Below are 10,824 nucleotides of genomic sequence, written 5' to 3' on the forward strand. Positions count from 1 at the left end.
CTTTATTGCGTTTGGTGGCATTTTTATCTCTTTTAAATAAACTTTTCTGATATTTCAGGATGTTAGCTTTATTTTTTGTGTAGTAAAGTTTTCTATTAGTAGAAATTTGGATTGTTCTATTTTGATATTGTTTTTGGTTATTCTTTCTTTTTTTCCACTCGCGTGAGATCATATTTTTTCAAGGTTTAAAATTATTAAGCACACAAAATCCCGTGTCGAGTATCTAAAACCTAGCATAAAACAAAACTAATTTTAAAATTTTCAGGTATTTATCTTGTTTGAATTACAAAATTAGTATTATTGGTTAGACACCATAAATATTTTTGCAGTTTACATAATAAGTTTAGTGATTCTGGACTGAAAACTAAAATAATTTCAATTATGAGACAATAATATGGAGATATGTACTTTACTGTTTACAAAAAAAAAAAAGCTTGGTTACAGTATAAAATAATAAATTTGAACTGATATTAAAAAAAAATTTCTTCCAGGAGACAAAAAGCAAAACTAATTTTAGAATTTTCATGTATTTTTGTTGTTTAAATTAAAAAATTACTATTACTGATTAGGTATCATAAATATTTTTGCAGTTTACATAATAATTTTAGCGATTAAGCCAAAAAAGAAAATTTTGGTTCCAGGAGTTTCGGTTACTATTGAGACAAGTAGCTATTATTACTATAGAGTTCATTACATGGACTGTTTTATTGCTTCAAAATTCAAATATCTTTGAAAAGACTGCAGTATGAAAATACATCAAAAATGCAATTTTTTTGACAAAATTGATTCTACTTTAAAAAGTATTTTATTTTTAAATACAAAAGTGACTAGATGTTGCAATTTCCTTTAAAATGAGCTATTATACAGCTCTCTATGATTTTCCAGTGCCCAGCTAGCTGAGCAGAAAAAAAAGCGGAAAGAAAAAAATATCTCGTTTGTGGAGAATAACGTGGTAAAAGTCAATTTTCTTGATTTTCAAGCCAATATATTTTCTTTGTTATTCAAGCCAAAGGGCGGTAAGTTTCCTTTATAGAGGATTCGGACAAGGCGGTTCTAATGGTGTACTTTTTGTTTTGATCTGACTCTTTTTTTAGGAGTTGGGGGGTTTTATATTTCTTGACATTGGAGGTGATCGTCTCTTACTAGGTTGCTAGCTACCGCTGCAACCCGGATATGGACTAAGGTTCGTTCTTGCATGTAAAACTAGCAAAACATTTTTTAAGCCTGATGAAGATTTAACTAATGTGTCAAAAGTAAGGTTGCAAGTCGACGATTTTGTTTTGGCCGTATTATAATTGGTATGGTGAAATAATAATACGCATATGGCTCTTAAATCATACTTCTTTATGGTTCAATATGGTCTAGTGGCTAGGATAGTTAACTTTCACTTAACAGGCTCGGGTTCGATTCCCGGGGTGGGAAAATTTTTAACTCTATAATCTTCGAACATTTGAACCTTTTATAATTTATAATGATGCATAATATAAATACTGTAATCTTAACTATAGTGAAGTTGCGTATGCAAGTTAGTATAGGGAAGAGTTCGATCTTTATTATAAATTTTTTAACTTGTGTGTAGCTTGCTTTGATCTAACCATTATGTATTCATGAATGAGACCATTTACAGTTTTGACGTTTCTTATATAGTAATTATGACGTCACTGCATTAAAAATACAGTTTTTATTGGAAAAATTTATTCTCTTTTAGAAATAATTTATTTTAGTTACTATAGATTTTTAACCCAATTAATTTCCTTTAAAATGAGCTATTGAACAACCCTCTACGATGTTCCAGTGCCAAGCTATCTCTGGATACAAAAAAGAAAAAAAAAAGAAAAAAATATCTCGTTTGGGGAGAATAACGTGGTTAAAGTCAATTTTCTCGATTTTCAAGCCAATATATTTCCCTTGCTGTTCAAGCCAAGGGACAGAAAGTTTCCTATACAGGGGTTTCGGACAAGGCGGTTCTAATGGTGTACTTTTTGTTTTGATCTGACTCCTGCTTTAGGAGCTATGGGTTTTTTTATTTCTTAACATTGGACGTGATCGTCTCTTACTAGGTTGCTAGCTACCGCTGCAACCCGGATTTCTTAACATTGGACGTGATCGTCTCTTACTAGGTTGCTAGCTACCGCTGCAACCCGGATATTTCAAAACGTCATGGCGCAATGGTATTATTTCATGACGTCTTCAGAAACAACAACATAATGTCGTGTTTTTCTATTCACGTCATAGGTCTAATATAAACCTATGACGACATTCATTATTTATCTAGTAGGGTTTAAGACAAAGTAGTTCTAATGATGTACTTTTGCTTTGATCTGACTCTATGTTTAGGAGTTTTGGGTTTTTATATTTCTTAGCATTGAACTGATCGTCTCTTACTAGGTTGCTAGCTACTGCTGCAACCCAAATTATGAGAGGCAGCCTGGCCGAGTGGTCCAAGGCACTGGTGTTAGCCACCAGTCTCTTCGGAGGCATGGGTTCAAATCTTACCGCTGGTATACGATTATGTTTGAAAGACTGCAGTGTGAAAAGACATCAAAAATGCAGTTTTTGGTGGAAAAATTTATTCTCTCTTAGAAATAATTTATTTTAGTTACTATAGATTTTTAACCCAATTAATTTCCTTTAAAATGAGCCATTGAACAACTCTCTACGATGTTCCAGTCCCAAGCTATCTCTGGAAAAGAAAGAAAAAAAGAAAGAAAAAATATCCCGTTTAGGCAGAATGTTGTAGTAGCTGCCACTTTTCTTGATTTTCAAGCCAATATATTTCCCTTGCTGTTCAAGCCAAGGGACAGAAAGTTTACTACACAGGAGTTTTGGACAAGGCGGGTCTAATGGTGTACTTTTGAATTTGATCTGACTCCTTTTTTAGGAGCTATGGGTTTTTATATTTCTTAAGATTGGACGTGATCGTCTCTTACTAGGTTGCTAGCTACCGCTGCAACCCGGATTAATATATTGACGTTAAATATAATAACTGTACTAGCCTATACTATAGTTAAGTGGCCTATAAAGTTTAGTATAGGCAAGAGGTCGTTCTTTATTATAATTCTTTATTGTAAACAGAAAGTTTCCTATACAGAGATTTCGGACAAGGCGGTTCTAATGGTGTACTTTTTGTTTTGATCTGACTCCTTTTTTAGGAGCTATGTTTTTTTTTATTTCTTAACAATAGACGTGATCGTCTCTTACTAGGTTGCTAGCTACCGCTGCGACCCGGATACCGCTGTAACCCTGATAACAAACAGGAAAATATTACAAACAGGAAAAAGCCTACGGCTTTTTCTTCTTTGAAATAGTAAGAGACGAACCTCAAACGATCAAGTAGCTAACTAAGTCCAATGAATGCAATAACTTTTTATTCCAATGATCGTCTTTTAATGTAACATATCAGCTACTATGGGAGAGAAATCGTTCTTTACTGTAATTTGTTTTGATCTGACTGTATTTTTAGGAGTTTTGGGTTTTTATATTTCTTAGCATTGGACTGATCGTCTCTTGCTAGGTTGCTAACTACTGCTGCAACCCAGATTATGAGAAGCAGCCTGGCCGAGTGGTCTAAGGCACTGGTGTTAGCCACCAGTCTCTTCGGAGGCGTGGGTTCAAATCTTACCGCCGGTATACGATTATGTTTGAAAGACTGCAGTGTGAAAAGACATCAAAAATGCAGTTTTTGGTGGTAAAATTTATTCTCTTTTAGAAATAATTTATTTTTGTTGCAAAAGGTTTTTAACCCAATTAATTTCCTTTAAAATGAGCTATTGAACAACCCTCTACAATGTTCCAGTGCAAAGCTATCTCTGGATACAAAAGAAAAAAAAAGAAAAAAATATCCCGTTTAGGCAGAATGTTGTAGTAGCTGCAACTTTTCTTGATTTTCAAGCCAATATATTTCCCTTGCTGTTCAAGCTAAGGGACAGAAAGTTTACTGTACAGGGGTTTCGGACAAGGCGGTTCTAATGGTGTACATTTGAATTTGATCTGACTCCTTTTTTAGGAACTATGGGTTTTTATATTTCTCAACATTGGACGTGATCGTCTCTTACTAGGTTGCTAGCTACCGCTGCAACCCGGATTATAATCTTATTTTAGTTACTATGGGCTGGAAGTTTGTTCTTTACTGTAACTTTTTCTTCTTTTAAATAGTAAGAGACGAAACTCAAACAATCAAGTAGCTAACTAAGTCCAATGTATGGAATGGTTTGTTATTTCAGTGATCGTCTTTTAATGTAATTAAAAGCACTATCTTTTCAATTTAAAAATTTAAAAAAGAAACTTGTTTATTTACATTCTAGCTAAAATAATGAAGATAATATGAATGAACCACAGTGTTCAGTTTCTTTGGACTTGAGTTCGTTTTTTAACTATAAATACAAACAGGAAAAAGCCTACGGCTTTTTTCTTCTTTTAAATAGTAAGAGACAAAACTCAAACAATCAAGTAGCTAACTAAGTCCAATGTATGGAATTGTTTGTTATTTCAGTGATCGTCTTTTAATGTAAAAAAAAATATAAATACTGTAATCTTAACTATAGTAAAGTTGCATATGCAAGTTAGTATAGGGAAAAGTTTGATCTTTATTATACTGGAAACAAAGAAAAGAGAAAAAAATTTCCCGTTTAGGCAGAATGTTGTAGTAGCTGCCACTTTTCTTGATTTTTTAGTACTGATTTTTTAACTGGCGTGTAGCTTGCTTTGATCTAACCATTATGTATTCATAAATGAGACCATTTACAGTTTTGACGTTTCTTATATAGTAATTATGACGTAACTGCATCAAAAATACAGTTTTTATTGAAAAAATTTATTCTCTTTTAGAAATAATTTATTTTAGTTACTATAGATTTTTAACCCAATTAATTTCCTTTAAAATGAGCTATTGAACAACCCTCTACGATGCTCCAGTGCCAAGCTATCTCTGGATACAAAAAAAGAAAAAAGAAAAAAATATCCCTTTTGGGGAGAATAACGTGGTTAAAGTCAATTTTCTTGATTTTCAAGCCAATATATTTCCCTTGCTGTTCAAGCCAAGGGACAGAAAGTTTCCTATACAGGGGTTTTGGACAAGGCGGTTCTAATGGTGTACTTTTTGTTTTGATCTGACTCCTTTTTTAGGAGCTATGGGTTTTTATATTTCTTAACATTGGACGTGATCGTCTCTTATTAGGTTGCTAGCTACTGCTGCAACCCGGATCTTAATGTAATGAAAATAATTTATTTTTATTACAAGAAGTTTTTAACCCCATTAATTTTGCTTTAAAATGAGCCATTGAACAACTCTCTACGATGTCCCGGTGCCAAACTATCTGTTGAATTACTAACCTATACTATATTTAAGTGGCGTATAAAATTTAGTATAGGCAAGAGGTCGTTCTTTATTATAAATCTTACTAGGTTGCTAGCTACTGCTGCAACCCAAATTCACATATATATTTATTTATGAGAGGCAGCCTGGCCGAGTGGTCCAAGGCACTGGTGTCAGCCACCAGTCTCTTCGGAGGCGTGGGTTCAAATCTTACCGCTGGCATACGATTATGTTTGAAAGACTGCAGTGTGAAAAGACATCAAAAATGCAGTTTTTGGTGGAAAAATTTATTCTCTTTTAGAAATAATTTATTTTAGTTACTATAGATTTTTAACCCAATTAATTTCCTTTAAAATGAGCTATTGAACAACCCTCTACGATGTTCCAGTGCCAAGCTATCTCTGGATACAAAAAAAAAGAAAAAAAGAAAAAAAAATATCCCGTTTGTGGAAAATAACGTGGTTAAAGTCAATTTGCTTGATTTTCAAGCCAAAATATTTCCCTTGCTGTTCAAGCCAAGGGACAGAAAGTTTCCTATAAAGGGGTTTCGGACAAGGCGGTTCTAATGGTGTACTTTTTGTTTTGATCTTACTCCTTTGTTAGGAACTTTGGGTTTTTATATTTCTTAACATTGGACGTGATCGTCTCTTACTAGGTTGCTAGCTACAGCTGCAACCCGGAAAATGTAACTACACCTGGAACCACCATATATCAGTTAGTATGGGAGAGAGATCGTTCTTTACTGTATTTATTCTCTTTTAGAAACAATTTATTTTAGTTACTAAAGATTTTTAACCCAATTAATTTCCTTTAAAATGAGCTATTGAACAACTCTCTACGATGTTCCAGTGCCAAGCTATCTGTGGAAAAGAAACAAAAAAAAATATGCCGTTTGTGGAGAATAACGTGGTTAAAGTCAATTTTCTTGATTTTCAAGCCAATGTATTTCCCTTGCTGTTCAAGCTAAATGACAGAAAGTTTCCTAGACAGGGGTTTCGGACAAGGCGGTTCTAATGGTGTACTTTTTGTTTTGATCTGGCTCCTTTTTTAGGAGCTATGGGTTTTTATATTTCATAACATTGGACGTGATCGTCTCTTACTAGGTTGCTAGCTACTACTGCAACCCAGATAATCTCTTACTAGGTTGCTAGCTACCTAGTAACAAACAAGAAAAAGCCTAAGGCTTTTTCTTCTTTGAAATAGTAAGAGACGAACCTCAAACAATCAAAGGGCTAACTAATTCCAATATGTGCAATGGTTTTTTATCCCAATGATTGTCTTTTAATGTAACTTCAAAATTCAAATATCTTTGAAAACAATGCAGTATGAAAATACATCAAAAATGCAGTTTTTTTACAACATTGATTCTACTTTAAAATCTTTTTTTTTAATTACAAAAAGCACTTGATGTAGAAATTTCCTTTAAAATGAGCTATTATACAGCTCTCTATGATTTTCCAGTGCCCAGCTAGCTGAGGAGAAAGAAAAAGCTTTCAGTTAACATGGGCTAGGTGTCGTTCTTTATTGTATATAAACATCATCTTGAAGACAAAAATCAAAATAGGATTTTTAACTCTATTATAAACAGCGTTTAGATATGGTTATGTAACATACAATAATTCTTTCAGAGTCTTAACAAAAGATCTGATTTGTCAACCGAAATTAGAGTAATTCCTGAAAATTTTCAATAAGATAATATTATTTTGTCTCTCAGTTTAAAGTTATTATCTGGGTTGCAGTGGTAGCTTTAAACCTAGTAAGAGATGACCACGTCCAATACTGAGACATAAAATAGTGCATAACTCCTAAAAATAGTGTCAGACCAAAATAAGAAGTACACTATTAGAGTTGTCTTGTCTAAAACCCCTATATAGGAAACTTACTTTCTCTTGGCTTGAACAACAAGGAAAAAAAATTGACTTGAAAATCAAGAAAAGTGGCTGAAACCACAATATTCTGCATATACGGCCTCTTTTTTTTAACCAAATGACGGTAAGTTTGCTATATACAAGTTTTGGACAAGGCGGTTCTAATAAAGTACTTGCTGCTTTGATCTAAATCTTTTTTCAGGAGTTATGGGTTACTTTAGTTTTTACTATGGGGCGTAATCGTCTCCTACTAGGTTGCTAGCTACTGCTGCAACCCGGATTGGTAGCTACTGCTGCAACCCGGATTACAAAATTCCGCTTTACAGTATCGATCCCCTATCTAAAATTACAAACAGGAAAAAGCCTATTGCTTTTTCTTAATTGGAATAGTAAGAGACGACCTGTCTACAACTTACAATTATGTCATCGTTCATCAATCATTAAAATGGAGTTATAATCCTATCTTACATACTATGGGTTGAAAGTTTGTTCTTTACTGTCAGTGCATGGATGAAACCATTGTAATGATAGTATTTCATGACGTCTTCAGAAACAACAACATAATGTCGTGTTTTTCTATTCACGTCATAGTTCTAATAAAATTATGACGAAGTTCATTATTTTATCTAGTAGGGTTTCAGACAAGGTTGTTCTAATAATTTACTTTTGTTTTGATCTGACTCTATTTTTAGGAGTTACAGCTTGACCAAGTGGCCGAAGGCACCGGTGTTAGCCACCAGTCTTTTGGGAGGCGCGGGTTCAAATCTTACTGCTGGTATACGATTATGACGTCATTGATCAATCTTTAACATGAAATATGCAGTTTCTCGTAAAAAATGATTCTATTTTAAAATTAATTGTTTTAATTACAGAAGGTTTTTAACCCCATTAATTTCTTTTAAAATGAGCCATTGAACAACTCTACGATGTTCTAGTGCCATGCTATCTATGGTATATAAAATTTTAACATGAATTTACCACGAACTGTTTAATTGCTTCAAAATTCAAATATCTTTGAAAAAACTGCAGTATGAAAAGACATCAAAATGCAGTTTTTAGTGAAAAAATTTATTCTGTTTTAAGAATAATTTGTTTTAGTTACAAAAGTTTTTTTTTACCCAGTTAATTTTTTTTAAATAAGCCATTGAACAACTCTCTACGATGTACCAGGGCCATGCTATCTGTGGAAAAGAAGAAATAAAAAGAAAAAAAAGATTCCGTTGAGGCAGAACGCTGTAGTAGCTGCCACTTTTCTTGATTTTCAAGCCAATATATTTCCCTTGCTGTTCAAACCAAGGGATAGAAAGTTTCCTATACAGGGGCTTCAGACATGGCGGTTCTAATGGGGTACTTTGTGTTTTGATCTGACTCTTTTTTAGGAGTTATGGGTCTATACATTTTTTAACATTGGACGTGGTAATCTCTTACTGGACTGTCAGCTACCGCTGCGACCCGGATAACCTATAAAATTTAGTATAGGCAAGATGTTGTTCTTTATCACTACAGTTTACATAATAAGTTTAGCGATTCTGGACTGAAAACTAAAATAATTGCAATTATAAGACAATAATATGGAGATACGTACTTTACGGGTTACAAACCAAAAAAAGTTTGGTTCCACGATACAATAATAACTTTGAACTGAGATGAAAAAAAATTTTCTTCCAGGAGACAAAAAGTAAAACTAATTATAAAATTTTCATGTATTTTTGTTGTTTAAATTAAGAAATTTCTATTACTGATTAGGCATCATAGATATTTTTGCAGTTTACATAATAATTTTAGCGATTAAGCCAAAAAAGAAAATTTTGGTTCCAGGAGTTTCGGTTACTATTGAGACAAGTAGCTATTATTACTATAGAGTTCATTACCATGAACGGTTTGATTGCTTCAAAATTGAAATATCTTTGAAAAGACTGCAGCATGAAAATACATCAAAAATACAATTTTTTTGACAAAATTGATTCTACTTTAAAAAGTATTTTATTTTTAATTACAAAAGTGACTAGATGTTGCAATTTCCTTTAAAATGAGCTATTATACAGCTCTCTATGATTTTCCAGTGCCCAGCTAGCTGAGAAGAAAAATCAAGTGGAAAGAAAAAAATATCCCGTTTGTGGAGAATAACGTGGTAAAAGTCAATTTTTTTGATTTTCAAGCCAATATATTTTCTTTGTTATTCAAGCCAAAGGGCGGTAAGTTTCCTTAATAGGGGTTTCGGACAAGGTGGTTCTAATGGTATACTTTTTGTCTTGATCTGACTCTTTTTTTAGGAGTTAGGGGTTTTATATTTCTTTACATTGGAGGTGATCGTCTCTTACTAGGTTGCTAGCTACCGCTGCAACCCGGATTTGATTGCTTCAAAATTCAAATATCTTTGAAAAGACTGCAGTATGAAAATACATCAAAAATGTAATTTTTTGGCAAAATTGATTCTACTTTAAAAAGTATTTTATTTTTAATTACAAAAGTGACTAGATGTTGTAATTTCCTTTAAAATGAGCTATTATACAGCTCTCTATGATTTTCCAGTGCCCAGCTAGTTGAGGAGGAAAATCAAGCGGAAACAAAAAAATATCCCGTTTGTGGAGAATAACGTGGTTAAAGTCAATTTTCTTGATTTTCAAGCCAATATATTTTCTTTGTTATTCAAGCCAAAGAGTGATAAGTTTCCTTAATAGGGGTTTTGGACAAGGTGGTTCTAATGGTGTAATTTTTGTTTTCATCTGACTCTTTTCTCAGGAGTTAGGGGTTTTTATATTTCTTAACATTGGACGTGATCGTCTCTTACTAGGTTGCTAGCTACCACTGCAACCCGGATGTGTCATGACTCTGACGTCATAATACAAGGAGTAATGACATCTCATAATATAAGTATTTGTTAGAACACAACTTAAATAGCAATAATATAACCAACAGAAAAAAGCCTAGGGATTTTTCTTAATTGGAATAGTAAGAGACAACCTGGCTACAATCTACGATTATGGCATCATTGATCAATCTTTGACATGATGAAATTATAATCTTATTTTAGTTACTATGGGCTGGAACTTCGTTCTTTACTGTAAACTAGCTACCGCTGCAACCCGGATGGAAATTACATAATCCCTATTTATGTTTCAGTTAACATGGGCTAGGTGTCGTTCTTTATTGTAACGTGGGTTCAAATCTTACCGCTGGTATACGATTATGTTTGAAAGACTGCAGTGTGAAAAGACATCAAAAATGCAGTTTTTGGTGGAAAAATTTATTCTCTTTTAGAAATAATTTATTTTAGTTACTATAGATTTTTAACCCAATTAATTTCCTTTAAAATGAGCTATTGAACAACCCTCTACGATATTTCCAGTGCCAAGCTATCTGTGGAAAAAAAAAGAAAAGAGAAAAAAATATCCCGTTTGGGGAGAATAACGTGGTTAAAGTCAATTTTCTTGATTTTCAAGCCAATATATTTCCCTTGCTGTTCAAGCCAAGGGACAGAAAGTTTCCTATACAGGGGTTTCGGACAAGGCGGTTCTAATGGTGTACTTTTTGTTTTGATCTGACTCCTTTGTTAGGAACTATGGGTTTTTATATTTCTTAACATTGGACGTGATCGTCTCTTACTAGGTTGCTAGCTACCGCTGCAACCCGGATCTAGCC

The sequence above is a fragment of the Artemia sp. Qi Xiang Cuo genome, chromosome 3, assembly GCF_049724085.1.
Source record: "Artemia sp. Qi Xiang Cuo chromosome 3, ASM4972408v1, whole genome shotgun sequence".
NCBI classification, from domain to species: Eukaryota; Metazoa; Arthropoda; class Branchiopoda; order Anostraca; family Artemiidae; genus Artemia; species Artemia sp. Qi Xiang Cuo.